Source organism: Canis aureus, chromosome 8 (assembly GCF_053574225.1).
Source record: "Canis aureus isolate CA01 chromosome 8, VMU_Caureus_v.1.0, whole genome shotgun sequence".
In the NCBI taxonomy this organism is placed as follows: domain Eukaryota; kingdom Metazoa; phylum Chordata; class Mammalia; order Carnivora; family Canidae; genus Canis; species Canis aureus.
This window is the reverse complement of record NC_135618.1, coordinates 16,898,410-16,915,067: the sequence shown is the minus strand read 5'-3', so window position 1 is coordinate 16,915,067 and position 16,658 is coordinate 16,898,410. Positions and strand designations below refer to the sequence as shown.

At 39.5% G+C, this 16,658-nt stretch overlaps 1 long non-coding RNA gene across 2 annotated transcripts in view; it reads right to left on the bottom strand.

Annotated features, from left to right (window-relative positions):
- Nucleotides 1-2,351: 2,351 nt before the first annotated feature.
- The window catches only part of LOC144318396 (uncharacterized), a 52,078-nt gene continuing 37,771 nt past the window's right edge, over nt 2,352-16,658 (bottom strand). The window contains exons 3-6 of one of the 2 annotated variants that reach the window (XR_013384272.1): nt 4,998-5,020; nt 4,247-4,284; nt 3,992-4,085; nt 2,352-2,801 (exon numbers count right to left, since the gene is read on the bottom strand). This is a non-coding gene — a long non-coding RNA (uncharacterized LOC144318396). The remainder of the gene's footprint in view (nt 2,802-3,991; nt 4,086-4,246; nt 4,285-4,997; nt 5,021-16,658) is intronic. The other variant, XR_013384273.1, reaches the window with a different exon arrangement.

Genomic DNA, 16,658 nt, shown 5'->3' with positions numbered 1-16,658 from the left:
AAACCAAACAAGGTCAATGAGTCACAAACTGAAAGCAATTGAATGGAACCCAACCAATCATTTAACTTCATGTTGAATTGTACCAATGAGAAAAAAAAAAAAAAAGCCCTGAAAGTGACTTGCCTAAGGTCACTCGAGTAGTAGCAGATGGGAAGAAACAATTCAGATTTCATGAATCTGGGCCTATTGCTTTTCCTACCACACTTCCTCCTTCCACTTCTTTAAGGAATATTCCTTCTGAGACAGACAGAAAATATAATTTTATCATCTTAGCTCTAAATTTGTGGTGTGCCCACAAATTAGAGAGATACTCATCCTCAGATTATTAAAGGTATTTCATTTAAGAGTTTCAGTCATTTACTTTGATATAACAAAAAAATAAGCACAGCTATCTTTACTGATAAAGATGTCCCTGTTCGCCAGGGCACAAAGCCAGATGACATTTCCCATCCAGCCTTGCAGTTATATGAGCCCATGTGATTGACTTCCAGCCAATGAAATGTGAGAAGTGACACATGCCAGCTCCCAGCCAGGCCTGTATAAACCTCCCACCTGCTATCCGTCATATTCTTGCAACATTGACCAGCTTGATGCATGCGAGGCTGGTGTCCTCAACAGTCCCAAGTTGAGGATTGTACAGTCACAAGTTGAGAGGAGTCTGGGTCCCCGAACCCACATTTGGACGAGGGTCACCTCACCCATCATGAACGCTTATTTTAGTCTTCACATAGGAGAGAAAAGAACTCCTAAGATTGGCCTCTTGGATGTAGAGACATACGCACTAAATCAGTTAATGGTATCTTCCCTCACATACAAACTCGAGCACAGATTATTTACCCATTTTTGCAAGTGCCTGTGTGGCTTTCTTCCATCTTGCAGAGGTCACGTGGCATTCCTCATAAAACCGTGATAAAAGCCACATCGATTTGACATTATCTTTTAAGACAGTGTGGCACAACATGAAAATAATTCTATTGTTGATGGCAATGAAACACATATCTAAAATAAGACACGGATGATTCAAATAAAAAGGAGTAAAAGTTTTAGGATGTGCAGATACTTTTAACTCAGCTCAAGCTGCCGTATGGTTGCCTCATGCCTTGTATTTCTAATTACATTTACAAGGAAATTTGGTCGTCAAATTAGGCTTTAATCCGACAATTCCAAAGTCACATAAATTAGTGGACTAAGCAAGAGCTCATGGCATCTGGATGATTTGAAATGATGTGTGTTGCAAATGGAAACATATCGTTTGCAAATGCCCATTTGAATAAAAAGCTCTATAGCTTCTACAATCAAAGATATTGCAAAGATAAGCCTAAATATAGAAATACAGAGACATATGTGTGACTTCAGACACAGGAGGGTGGATTTTTGTGACATGTGTGAATTGTCTGTTGGAAGCCTTTTTGTTTTCTTTTTCTTACTTTTATCTTCTGCCTTCCCCGTGGCAGCTCTGCTGTTGGGATATGAGCAGTGGCCACGTTTCTCACTCTTCAGGCATGTTTTCTTTGGGACCGAGGTTCATTCTTTAGCCTTAATAACTGGGAGAGGAATTCTTAACCTAGACCGTAAAATTGTATTATTATCCTATGAGGTTAAAGGCCCTTTGTAACTATGCACACTTAACTTCTGACCTTAAAGAGATTTTACATATGTAAAACTCTCAACGGGGGAGTCTGAAATCATCCTCAAACTAATCTATGCTGTATTAACAAATTGGAATGGATATTTAAAAAGTACAGTGGCAAAATTGCAACTCTGTGGCTATTAAACCTAATTTGTCCTAAATCCCCGCTGATGGATTTATGCCCCCTGTCTCTTTGGAATCAAAAGCTTCTCCAGAGGATAAACTAAAAGAGGCTAAATAAACATCAGCAGACTGAATGGATGGCCTACTGCAATTCTGTGCCTACCGAGGTATCTAGCAACAATACAAGCTCTGAGAATAAAAAGTGAATCACCGAGTATTACTTCACGGAAGATTATAATAAATTCGCTGTGGTGCGTCCTTGCAGTTATTTTATGACAGTAAGAATCACATTGTACAAATATACTGTGGAAAATCAGCGTCTTCTTTAGTATTTTAGAGGGACACTTGATTTGAAGACATGAGGTGAGTTCACCTAAATAGAAAAGTTGGCCCTGTATCAAATGGATGAGAATCTGAGGGGCTAACCTTTCAGTATTTCTGTTCAACATGTCCCTACAAGATGTAGGATTTTATTTAAGAGAGCCCCAATGGCTCCTAATTTTGGTCAGGTCCTTTGCAGTGGAGGTACCTGATTACATTTCGGAGAAGAAAGGGCAAAAATTCAAGCTTGTTTGAAATAAACACTTTTACTTTCTTTTTCTTTTAAATATTTTATTTACTTGTTAATGAGAGACACCAAGAGAGAGGCAGAGACATAGGCAGAGGGAGAGGCAGGCTCCCTCTGGGGAGCCTGATATGGGACTCAATCCCAGGATCCCAAGATCACAACCTGAGCCAAAGGCAGATGCTCAACTGCTGAGCCACCCAGGTGCCCCTTTACTTTCTCACCTAAAGGGTTATGTCCCTCTCCAACCTCAATACAAATAAAGAAAGAAATAAAAGAGTTTTTTGAACATCCAAGTCAGTGTCTTTGAGGCACGCACAACCTCTCAACTCTGTTTTCTTCTACAAGAGACTTCTAACATTTTGCCAAGGTAAGAGCATCAGAAATACCGTAGCCACAGAGTTAAATTTTCCATAAAGAGTTGTTGGTCTCTTAGATTTTCTTCTTGTTGTAGTTCATTGTCTATCCAATCTCCATGTAACCCTATTTAAAAACAAAACAAACAAATAGAAACATAGCCACCTACCCTGGTTACCCAGAAACTTTAAATTTGGAGAAAGGTACCAGAAAAGTTTTCAATTATTACATTCAGTATGCCTTTGGCTGCTTAAAAATGGAATCTGTCACACGAATACATGGCACCACAATGGTGTCTTTGGTTAAGGAGTCAGACCACCAGACTAGACAGCTGCTCATGTGGACAAATGGAAGACAGCCTTCTTGTTCTTGTGTCAGAAACAGGATCCCAGAGAGGAGCAGCCATCCTGAAAGGATCTCTCAGAGGTGGCACTGGCTACTCTGGAGAAAGTGAAGAATGACTACCTCACTACAAGAAGGCGGTGTTTGTCCCTTGTGTCTGGGATTTATAAGCTAAGAACTGTGTGGCCTAATTCTAAAGAGATAGCTCCAAAACCGAATGCTTCTGTCTTATTTGCGAGACATCACTAAGTTCTTCTAAGTCAAATTTTCCCAGCCAAGTCTTCCTTCAAAAATGTCCCTTAAAAGAAGGAATATATGAAAATCAACTGTATTTATATATGTACTCGAAGCAAAAAACCAGAAAATCAAATTTAAAATAACATTTAAAATAACATTAAAACTCAAAATACTTAGGAATATATTTAACAAAAGATGTGCAAGACCACTATATTGGAAATTATAAAATATTGCTGAGTGAAACTAAAAAGGGCCTAAATAAATGAAGAGATATAACATAGTTGCTATGAACTGAACTGTCTCCTCCCCAAATTCACATGCTGAAGCCCTAATGTGCAATGTGACTCTATTTGGAAATTGGGCCTGTAGGAGGTAATTAAAGTTAAATGAGGTCATAAGGGTGGGGCCCTAATCTGATTGGGTTCGTGCCTCAAAAGAGAAGTAGGAGATACCAGAATTCTCTCTCTCTCTGCCATTTGACGACATGGCCACAATAGCTGTAGGCAAGCAAGGAAGGTAGACTTCAACCAAAACCTTGATCTGGGACTTCCCTGCTTCCAGAGCTGTGAGAAAATATATTTCTATTGTTTAAGCCACCCAGTCTATGGTATTTTGTTACAGCAGCTCGAGCTAAGACAATAGTCTTGGATTTCAAAATTCAGTGTTACTATTAACGCTAACAATGTTAATATATTGAATATTAATATTATTAAGATGTCAATTCTTCCCAAACTCACCTAGAGATTCAATGAAATCATGGTCAAATAAGTTTTCATTGGCTTTTTTCCAGAAATTGACAAGTTGATTCTAAAATTTCCCTGATGATAGAACCTAGAAAAGACAAATCCCGAAAAAGAGAGGCAAAGTCAAAGGACAACCCTTGTCTCCAGATTTAAAGATTTTCTCTAAAACCAGCAATCAAGACAGTGTGCTATTGATGAAAGGAGGTCAATGCAACAGAATAGAGGGCCCAGAAATAGGCCTACACATACCTAGTCAATTGGGTTTTGACAATGATGCTAGGGCAGTTCTGTGGGAAAAGAAAGCGTTTTTAAAAACTGGTGCTGGAACACGTGGATAGCCACATAAAACAAAATGAACATAGACCACTACTTCACACCACAAACAAACAGTAATATGATATAGATCATAGATCTAACCATGAAGACTAATACTATAAATTTTCTGGAAGAAAATGACATTCATATCCAGAAAATAATTTTCCAAGAGGACGCAAAAAGCACTAATCACCAAAGAAAAAAATTATAAGTAAAACTTCATCAAAAATAAAAATGTCTCCTCATTATGAGCATTACAAAAATTATCCTTTCAGTATTTTCTATTTGCCCCATTCTAGCTGTGCGTGTGTGTGTGTGTGTGTGTGTGTGTGTGTATAGCAAAGGATATGTATGCAGCATATATAAAGAATTCTTACAACTCAGTAATAAGACACATCATTCAATTTAAAAAAAGAGAAAGGACTCGAACAGACACATCACAAAATTTCAGTAAGACCTGAAAAAGTGTTCAACATCACTCACTAATTGTCAAAGAAGTGCAAATTAAGTCTTGGTGAGGTTTCTCTTCACATCCACTACCGTGGCTACAATTAAAAAGACTGATAACACTAAATTGGTAAGAACGTGGTATAACTGGAATTCTCATATATTGCTGGTGACAGTATAAAATGGTACAATAATTTTGGGAAAATTAGAGTTCTTATAAAGTTAAACATATACCCACCTGCCAATCCCATTCTTTGAGATCTACAAGGAGGAATAAGAGCATTAAGTTTGCAAGAAGTCTGTACATGAATGTTTACAGCTGCTTTATTCATAATAACTGAAAACTGTAAACAACCCACATGTCATCACCTAGGAGAATAGATAGAGCAATCGTAGTATATTTATACATTATAATAGTATGCAAGTAATTAAAAGGAAGAAACTACTGAAACACAGTAATGTGGATGAATCACATAACCCTTATGTTGATGCACAGCAAGACACAAATGAATACCTACTATGTAGTTCCATTTATATGAAGTGCAGGAATAGACCAAACTAATCTATGATATTAAAAGTCAGAACAGTGGTTGCTTATAGAGATGAGGATTGATTGGAAGAAAACACAAGGGAAATTTCTGGAGTGTTGAAAGTGCTCTATTTCTTGATAAGGATGTTTTGTAGCATGTGTATATATATTTGTCAGAATTTATAGAATTGTACACTTAAGATCTGTGAATTCCAATGCACGTATATTTTATCTCAAAAGAAATGTAAAAAAGAAAAATAGTGAAGGAGAAGTACACTAGAGGAGATCTGAGCTGCTCCAAATTTTGCGAAATACCTAATTCTGCCCTCCAAATGTTCTCTAAGCTCACTAAATATTCCTTCTCTACCACTCCCTCCCCATCTCAGGGGTTTATCTAGTCTCCAAAAGGAGAACCAAGCTATGAAATGTTAAAGTTACAGAGGAAAAACACCAAGACCAGGCAGGAAGAGTGGAAACATTTTATTCTATCATCGCAAATATTTAACACTTTTTAGAATTAAGTGTATCTCTTATCGAGTGATGATGACTAATTATAATGATGATAAGTCATTAATATTTGTATAGTGATTTATAATTGACAGAGTGTTTAGTATGTGAGAGAAGGTATGCCTTGGTGCTACTTTAAAATCTACAGCTTCCATTTGTTTGTTTACTTTTCTAAGTGTTGTAGCCTCCTTGGAGTATTCATATTTCCAGCTAATGAATGAACATCAGAGAATGATTTGTTTATCCATATACCTGTACCCAAGAATCCAAAGAATCACTTCCATCTCCACTTTTACAATCACAAAAAATCAATTCTGCTTTATTCCTTGGGTTCTAAAACTTTAGGATCCAGTGAGTTGGAGTCATACTGGATGATTCAGTACTTTAGGCTCCTATTTGTTACTCATTTATTCACCATACAATTATGTAAGTACTAAGTACTGTGTGCTGGGCGTTTTCTCAATATTGGAGTTTCATTGTAAATAAATCCAGAGTCTTTGCTCTCAAGGACTATCCTGTAGCAGAAATTTAAATAATACAATACAAGTGTAAATAAAGACATTTCAAAATGTTACGAGAGTACAAGTGAAGGAGGTCTAACTGTGTAAGGTCCCTACCCTAAATCTCTTTGGAATGAAGTAAGGTGTACATGAACAAAGAAAATCATGCAGAGTGGGATAGAGCTCCATAGAAAGCATCAGAGGTGTTACACCCAAGGCATTCATGAAGAAAAGCATGATTTAGCCTGGGGAAGGTGTATGTAAGATGGAAAGGAGATTAGGGTGAAAAAAAAACTATAGGCAGAAGAAGGAACATAAGCAAAGACAGAAGCCTAAAGGACTAGGTGTGGTCCTTTCTCCAAGTGTACTGGGTGAACAGAGGCACGGTGCTCTGGGTAAGAGAGGATAAGCCCAGAAAAGGAACAGGATCGAATCACAATGGACTTGGTATGCTAGGCAAAGAGCCTGGAAGTTGTTTTGTAGGCTAAGAGGAACAGTTACCACTTTAAAAAAAGACACTGACAGGGTGCCTGGGTGACCTAGTGGTTGAGTGTCTGTCTGCCTTTGGCTCAAGTCATGATCCCAGAGTCCTGGGATTGAGTTCCTCATTGGGCTCACTGCCGGGAGCCTGCTTCTCCCTCTGTCTATGTCTCTGCCTCTCTCTCTCTCTCTCTCTCTCTGTCTCTCTGAATGGATAAATAAAATCTTTTTTTAAAAAAATAAAATAAAAAAAAATTAAAATGACACTGATGTGATCAGGTAAGAACTCTAAACTATGCCACTGGCCTCAGTGGATAGTAGGGGTTCTCAGCCAAGGTCTATCTGCACAGGGCATGAGGTGCATCCAAAAGCGATTTTGTGTTCATGGCAGTAAAAGTGCTGCAGTTTTGAATGACATACTACTTTTATGTGTATTAAAATAAAGATTATCACTCACTCACCTGTGTCTCCTTCATTCACTTTAAAACACTATACTGCATCTTCCTTGTGTCTCTCTCCACCCTTCTCCCCTCCTGTGGACCATGAACCATATTCATGTGCTCCCTTGCTTTCTGGGTTAGGACAATAGGGGCATGAGCAGGAAATTGGAGGGCAAGATGATAAATCCGGATTTTTTTTTCCTTCCCTGCTAAGGTGGTGCCCTGGGGAGGCTGGCTGTGCCCCTCTACTGAAGGTCACAGCTCCTGTCAGGTGGTACTCTCACATAGCTTTTTTTCCACATCCCAGCAAGTGTTCCAGTAACTGTCTCCTCCTTTACCTACTCGGCCAGCAGGTCTGAGTCCTCCCAGCTCTTACCAGCCCGAGATCCCACATGATCTTTTGTTCCTTTTCCTCAACTTTATCCATGCCTTCATAAATAGTGCCTTTTAAAAAAAAGATTTTATTTATTTATTCATGAAAGACACACACACAGAGAGAGAGAGAGAAAGAGAGGCAGAGACACAGGCAGAGGGAGAAGCAGGCTCCATGCAGGGAGCCCGATGTGGGACTCGATCCCGCGACTCCAGGATCACGCCCTGGGCCAAAGGCAGGCACTAAACCACTGAGTCACCCAGGGATCCCCCCAAATAGCGCCTTTATCAAGTCTTAATGTACCTGGTTTAAGTATGCCTTCTTTTTCTGCAGGGATGCTGACTGATATGCATACTCTTCTCTCACACTTGCTATGAAGCAGGAACTCTTCTTGGCCCTGACAAACAGCAGCAAAGATGACAAAGTCCCTCATGTTTTGAAGCTTAAAGTGAGGGAAAGTTTCAATAATAAATAAATTAATACATATAATATAATACTTCGAAGTTTATGTGCTGGAGAAGAAAAGGGTAAAAGGATTAAACAGCTATGAACTACAGGGGCTGGATTAGGGGGCTGGCTCTGGGATCCTGGTTTGAATAAAGACCTGAGTCAAGCTCATGTTGTTTTTCCCACTAATTTTAAGCTCATCCACATTCCTGATACGATTTCTTGATTGGGAGTGGAAAATAAAGAGAGAGGAACAGAGCCAAGACATATTTAGGAAGAAGATCCACCAGAGCCTGATGACCCACTTTTGTTAGAAGTTGGTTCTTCATCAGGATTGTGGGATGGTGGCATTCCTAGGTAGGAAGCAAATGAAAAAGTTGATTTGGTAGAGAAGAGAAGTTCATTTTGGGATATAACTGAGGTTGAGTTGCCTATTTGATATTCCAATGAATATATTCATTTATCAGTTGAAACTACAGATGTGGTGCTGAGAGCAGGAGTCTGGGCTGAGGGTATGAACACACATTCATCTTCAGCAATGAGCAGTAGCTGACTCTTTGGGAAGAAAGAAGATTGTACAAGGAGAGAGCTTAAACGAGAAATGCGCCAAAACCAAATTGACATTTAAGTGTGTGAAGAAGAAGGATGAACCACTAAAAGAGAGTAAGGAAGAATGATAGGAGGAGGAGGAAGAGAAAGAGGAGAGAAGAGTCCCTGGAAATACAAGAAACTTCAAGGGTGTCAAGGTTGTCTGGAAATCAGGTAAGGTAAGGATTACATGGAGTCCACTGGATTGAGCTCTGGTTGCATCAACCAGAGCAATTGCAATAGCATAGGAACAGAAGCTCGGTTAGTTTGTGTAACTTATTTTTATTTATTTGGCTTTTGTGAGGTTTTTTTCTAACTTAAATTCAATTAACATACGGTGTATTATTAGTTTCAGCGGTAGAGTTCAATGACTCATCAGTCTTATATAATATCCAGTGTTCGTTACATCACGCGCCCTCCTTAATGTCCATCACCCAGTTCCCCATCCCCCCACCCCTCACCCCTTCAGCAACCCTCAGTTTGTTTCCTAGGATTAAGAGTTCCTTATGGTTTCTCTCCCTCTCTGATTTTGTCTTGTGTTGTTTTTCTCTCCCTTCCCCTATGCTCTTTTGTTTTGTTTCTTAAATCCCATGTGTGATTTAAAGAGTCATGGCTTTGGAGTCAGAGACCTGGGTTTGAGTTTCTATTCTTTTTCTCCTCTGGGTTTGCGACTTTAGCAAATCACTTAGTCCCTCAGAGTCTAAATTCTTTCCTCAGGTGAAAACAGAAATAAGACCTTTCCCTGCCCACCCATGTGTTTTTTTGAGTCAAATGAAGTAGGCCAGTAAAAATACATTGTCAACTACAAATTGTGTCATGTAAGGTGAGGTATTGCTGAACTAATAACAGAGGTGGCTCACTTTATGCAAACGAGCGATTTCCCAAAAAGTTGCACAAATCAAATAGTAGTCAATGTTTTAAATTAGTTTGCTACTTAAAAACACCTACAGTGAATGTTCTGGAAAAGGTCAAGTCTTTCTTAATGTGAACAGTCATTCTGCTATCTTCCTTCCTTCCTTATTTCCTTCTGTCCTTCCTTCCTTCCTTCCTTCCTTCCTTCCTTCCTTCCTTCCTTCCTCTGTGTCTACCTTTTTTTCCTCATTTTACCTATATTGTTTCTTTAAATCATGACAACATTTCTTAAGAAATGAAGGATACAAATAAAATAAAGATTAGTGCCTCTTAGAAAAGAAACTGTAATAAATTGGGATGGGATGGGACCAAGACCATACCTAGGGAGGCAGACTTGAAAAGAGACCATACCCCTGAGGAGGAAGAGAGACAAACTGTGCTTCAAAGAGCCATGCCTACCAATGCCACAACTGCACAAAGGGCCAGCAGCCTTTTAAGCCAAAGGGCCATCTACTGGCTAAGAAACACTCATAGGCATCCATAGGGGACCCAAAACATCAGGGAAAAAGCATAGAGATAGTTGGGGGGGGGGGGTGGATCTGAAAAAGAAAATCAGGTAATAGAAACATAAAAGGGAAAGAGGAAGGAAGGTGAGAAGAGAGAAAGAGTGAAGAAAAATCAGAGAATAACATTAGAGAAAGAGACCATAAACTTCAGGGGTCAAACTTGGATAGTCAAGTCCACCAAGCTTGGGGCCCTTTGACCTTGAACCCTTTCCTCAGCCCATCCTGAGCTCCTTGCTTCCCCGGTTGATGCAGACAGCCACACACACCACCTGGACGTCTTTGCCACCCAGGTGTGACTGTGTGGCCTGCACAGGTGGACCCAGAAGAGAGCAGTCTCCGGGAAGCAGCCCCGTGGGCCTGATGCCTCGCTAGGGCCCAGGCTCTCGGGGTATGAGCTCCGCTCTTGGTGTGAACTCACTTAACTATCCCCTGTGCATTTTTGGCTAGTCTTTTCTTCTACCTTTACTAGAAATTAGTAACTCTCTCCATCGCATCTGGTTTAGAGATTCCGGATGCTCTGTGCGCTGGAAACTACAGCCATAAACCGCTAAAAATTACCACATTATTTATTCAGAGCCATCAGCTTCCCTGCCTCCGATGACCCCATATTATCACACTCTGAAATTAGAAACCCTGCATTTGCAATTTGACTGTGTTGGATCTAGGTTTTCACAACATGTAGTTTGCACAGTAATAATACTTATAGATCTTTCATTTTTCTACAGAAATTAATTGCTTAAACCACAATGATTTATAGTCACACTGAACATGATTATTAATTTTCCTGATGATTATACCTGTGGGCGGCAACAAATCTACTTGTGATAGACCTGGCTTTGAATTGCTGCTAAAACTAAAATGTCCATAAGGTAATAACAACTAATTTTTACCTTAATCAACTTACACTTAAAAGAATTTAATATAGGGCACTTGTGCCTTGTGGGGAAACTTGTTTGAAATATAAGGTGCTGAGTTATTTATGAGAATAATTATATATTTGTTACTCTAGTTTGTACTGGGAAATCAGGATCTGAAATGAGTCTGAGATACATTAAAAATATAATGAACTCAGCGGAATTGTACACACTAAAGAACTTTTGCACTAAGGTAAATATATAACCTGGCATAGCTACTCTGGTTATGGAAAAAAAAAAAAAAGATTATTAAAGCTCACTAAACCGTGCTGCTTTTTTTTTTCTTTCCTTATCCTGCTAGTGCCTCGAAGTGCTATCATTGTTAACAAGAAAGGTAAGGCATTGATACCTAAGAGAACAATCTCGTCCTTCCTTCCTCATCACTCACTCTAAAATTATTTTCAAAAGGCCTTGCTCATATATTCCAATCAGTGCAGGTCCCTATCAATCATTCATGATGCAGGAAGAGAACGTTGGTCTGGGGAAACTGAACCCGGACGGTGCAGTTTTGGGTCTCACAAGCACTGCCCCCTTCATTTCATGGTACCGGGTGGTTCATTCACTTCGGTAGATTTGTTTGTCTGTATTGGGATACAAGTTACCAAAAAGATAAGGCTCTGATTATTGGTTGATATGCATACCTTCTATAATTCTGTATGTTCATATCCCAGAAATATTTAAGGCTTTTTTCCTGATTGGTGGCATTATGCAGTTATGCAAATAATCTGTTATATCTAGGCACATTATGCCGTTATGTAAATGATCTATTTCATTTATATTTCCCACAGAGTAATGGGGTAGGGAAGAAATACTCTCCCGCATTTCCCCTGGTTTTTAATGAGTTGTTCAGACATATTCAGCTGGTGATCAGTCTTGGGATTTCTGGGCGGTGTGTGATTTAGCCTTTCTGACCACCGTGACCTGCCTCTAACTTTCCTATTCAATTCGGAAAATTTTTATTGAGTGCTTATTGTGTGCAAGATGTTTGTGTAGATGGGGTTGACCCAAAGGCCCTCGGGGGGAATCTGAGAGGGATGCTATTTACATTGTGATCTTCCCTCCCTGACCATCTGGACACATGATGAAGGTTGGTTTGGCTCCATCCGTTTTAGAACTTCTTAGCCATATGAGAAAAGACTTTTAAAATTCAGAAAAAAAATTTTAAATTAAAAAGGGGAAAATTTAGAATGGCCAATTGTATGTTATACAATAAAATATACAGAGTAAGCGAAATAATTTAATTATAGATATGGCTGTAGACAACAGGCTACAATTAAGATACAAATCTAACCACACTAAGGACCTGGGATGAACTAAAGTTCCCTTGCATTTGGAAGTGAGTTAAACCTATGCTTAGTTGCCTAACATCTCACTTCTGGTCTCTTGCACTATCACACATGTTTGCCTACTGTTCAACAGGGATTTAAACTAGAGCCATCATTTTCTTTCATCAAGACTGAAATACTAATGATAGAGAATATTCAGCCTCTCTGTCAGCAACTGCTCTGCAGTCATTGCTGCATTTTGACAGAAACTTACTGAGCACCTACTATCCTGGTCAGGGCACCTGCCTTCACCTGGAGAAAGAATAATCCCAGAACAAACGTGCAAATTGTGCCAGCAGCTAGGAAAGAGAGGCACTGAGGCTGTAAAGTGTCCCTGTCTGGTAGGTGAGAGAAGGTTCAGACTTTTAGGTCCTAAGTCTTTTGCAACCACATTTAGCTATAACAGTATAATTTGATTAGCTACTGCACCTGTCCGTGCGAAGACTGGCTTGTATTTCTCAGGATGGACAATCTATAAAGTCCTTCTGTTTCTTCCCTCCATGGTAGTCGTAGTGAACAGGATTTAAAAGGAAAAAAAAAAATGACCTCTTCTGGATGTGAGTGCAAATAGAACAATTTCTCATGTGAGTACTCCACCAAAAATCTTTCTCCGGTGCTTAAAAAAAATAACTAGTTTCTTCCTGTGTCATATTATCTTTGTTGTTTAACGACTTCACGATCAATTTTCTGCCTGTTGAATCAGTACTAAGTACTCAATTGGACATGTTTTTCAAATCCTCTTGTGAGTGGAGGAATTTGAAGAGGAAGATAAACAAAAAATAAGAACAATTCTTAAAACTCTCATGAGTCTGCACATTCTCAATAGAATACATTGGTCATTAAGGGTTTCTTTTTTTTTTTTCAAGATTTATTTATTTATTCATGAGAGAGAGAGGCAGAGACACAGGCAGAGGGAAAAGCAGGCTCCTTGCAAGGAGCCCAGTGTGGGACTTGATCCTGAATCCTGGGATCACACCGTGAGCTGAAAGCAGATGCTCAACCACTGAGCCACCAGGTGTCCCCCATTAAGAATTTCTGATTATAATTCAATTCAGTAACATTTGCTATGTATAATAATCATCTTATTTTTCCCAGCTATTCACTCCTGTTTCCCTGCAAGAATATTCTACTTGTGATCTTTGTTATGAGACTTACAACATTTTCCTGGGGACCCACCTTGTGTCAGGTTTAGACATGTGACTTGCTTTGGCCAACGAAATGAGAGGGAATGTCAGGTGTACCTGGTCTGAGTAGAGACAACCGATAGAAGGAAGGAATACAACACCAAAAGGAAAAGACTCAGGGAGGGAGGGAAGGAAGAAGAAGCAGATGAAAGGAGTGTAGGAAAAGGTATCACTGAAGATGAAGAGTGAGGAGGTTGCGGCAGGGAAGCTGGGAGAAAGGGGTAGAGACAAAAGCAGTACATCAAAAGCACTCTGCAAACATCAACAAAAAATAAAGCTAATGGCAAAAAAAAAAAAAAGGTAGATTATTTAAAAATGAAAAACTTTGAGAATTCAAAATGAAATGGAGTAACAGAGGATGTCAAATGAATTTTGAAAATGTATCATAAATATGAAAACAAGAAGAAATGTCAGAGGAGTTAAGGCCGTAGATGAATACAATGACAATGGGACAAAATGGAACTGGGGGTGGAAAGAGAAAGGGTGTAAAGCAGTCCATTACTTAACACAGATGCACCAGAGGACATGTTAGTGAATGAAGAGTTAAGAGTAGGAAACTAGAAAAGCATTGATTTTTTTTTTTTTTTGGTTTACTATTATCATTACATTTTGTCTTTTTAACTTTTTATTATTGTAAATGGATTGTACCAACAGTACCGGTATTGAATATTGTACATCATTCTCTAGGTGATATTACATATATAAATCTGGAATGGTATTGGATGAAAATGCACCCAAAAGGGAAAGCACACATAAAAGTCAAAGATAAACTATTACTTGACAATGTGCACCAAAAAAAAAAAAAAAAAAGAAAAGAAAAAAAAAAAAGATCATCCATTCCAGATTGTATACCCTTAGCTCTGTAATGCCAACTTTAATTTATGTTTGCCTTTCTCGTACATTTTCAGATGTGTGAAGTGGAATCACAAACTAATATTTGCTTTGGTGTTTATTAGCAGGAAAATCATCTCTCTTTGTGGACAAGTCAGGGAAGGTGATGGAATCTCACCACCGCACGCTTTGACAGGCAGAGGTGGTCTGTCCCACAGACAGGCCAGTTCCTTCAGACACCTCCATGTGGCCTGCTCCCCTACATCGCCTGAAGAGGTAAGCTTCTTGCTTGCACATTATTTCTTCTAGTAGGTTTTTCACACACTTTTGTCTCAGGGAATTAAGTCCTTTCCTTTGGGACTAAATCTCGTGTTAACTAAGGAGAGGATTGAGGCATCAGTACCCTTCATGCAAGAAAGAAAAATAAGATTCTCTCACTGTATTTATGCTTGGTCTTTGCCTGGCCAGGCTGAAGTTTGCTGTCTTCAAAAGTAGGAAGTCTTTTGCAGTATAGGCTGCTTGCCAGATTGGGTCTGGGCCTCATGGGCTTGAGATTTACTGTTTTTAATCTTTTTACTGATGGGCATTCTAAATACCTGTTTCATGCAATGTTTAATTTCAGCACAGCAGGTATTAGTGTTTCCAAAAATGGGAATAAGCCGCCTGTTTCCTTGAATGATGAAATGCCTCAAACACTGCTAGGTTTTCACATCATCTAGCCCTTTATCCCCTTAACAGCCAGTGCCTGTTGCTTTAAAAATGAAACTTTTTTGGATTCCCATGACCATTTCTAAGATAATTTTCCATAGTCCATCTTGCCCACTAAGAATGTAAAACTTCACATCTGTATTCATTTGGACACCTTTTGAACTGAGATTAACACACAGAAGAAAGGTTGGCGGCTGCCTCCCTTTGACAAGATGGCAGCCGAAGGACATCAAAGACCAACAGTCTCTCCACATTTTTCCGAGCAGATGTTGATGACACAAAGAGAAATTATCTTCAAGATGCCAGCAATTCCACTGACAATGTCTTTGTTAATATTTTCACAATCTGGGCAGCCCTGGTGGCTCAGCGGTTTAGCGCCGCCTTCAGCCCAGGGCGTGATCCTGGAGACCTGGGATCGAGTCTCACGTCGGGCTTCCTGCATGGAGCCTGCTTCTCCCTCTGCCTGTGTCTCTGCCTCTCTCTCTGTCTCTGTGTCCCTCATAAATAAATAAATAAAATCTTAAAAAATATATTTTCACAATCTAAAGAAACGTTCAATCTTCAGTGCTCAATGAAGAATTTCCCTCAATGAGATGTGACTCATGCAGCTCTCACAAATGGTAGACGAATGTGCTCCATCCAGTGTTTCAAAGGGAAGCCACTTGCCTTTTTAATTGCTCCAAGAAGGCAGGCCAAAGGAATCGACCACACGGCTACAGCAACTTACCAAGCACACCCACGTCTCACACAAACGCAAACGTGTGCATACACACTCTGCAAAGGAAAGGGGGGAAAAGTAGACATTTTCATATGGGTAAAGGGTAAGTCAACCAGGCATTTGAGAGTGAGAGTGTTCCTCATGTTACCAGAGAAACGATGTCAGTCAATGAGTACGCGCGCCTAACTGGTGTGGTGTGAATTGCTTTCCACATGAGCTGTGCGATTCTCTATGATCAATGCTCTTCAATAACATATTTCCAGGTCTTACCCTTTTCTATTTCTTCCCCAGAGTCCCCTCTTACCTCTTCCCATCAAGTCCATCTTGGTAAGCAATAAACACATAGATAAAATTAAAATTTTATAAAAGATTCTTTGAGAGGGAAAGCATACAACTGTGTGGGCTCAGCCCACCTCCAGAAGTAAAGAGGAAAAATTAAGGACAAAGGGCTCAGATAAAATGTCTTGTTCCTTTCAATCTGCTCTCCAGATCGCAACCAGGATGACTCCATAGATCAAAGCTGATGATAATATTGAGAAACTAAGATTGATAATGATATTGATATTGATAATGTTCATCAGAGCTGCCACTTATTGAGTACTTAGCAAGTGCCGGGCATCCTAGTAAATATTTTCTATACTTGCCTTCCTCTGATCATATTTGTTCCCTGTTGAAATGGCTTTCCTTTGCCCTCGGGATAAAGTCTAAACTTTAATAGCAGCATAGATAAGGCCTTGCTAAAGCTAATCTCTCTTTTAACCTTCCCGTCTCACGTCCCACTCCCTTAATGTTCTACATGCCAGCCTTCAAGGAGTTCTTTTGGTCCTTACACACCTTAGCCTCTTTTACTTCAGTACCAGTCCCACTTCGTTTGATGGCCTCAGTGTCCAGGTCACCTGCTATAGGGAGCTTCTCCTGACCTTCCACATCTCCGTGA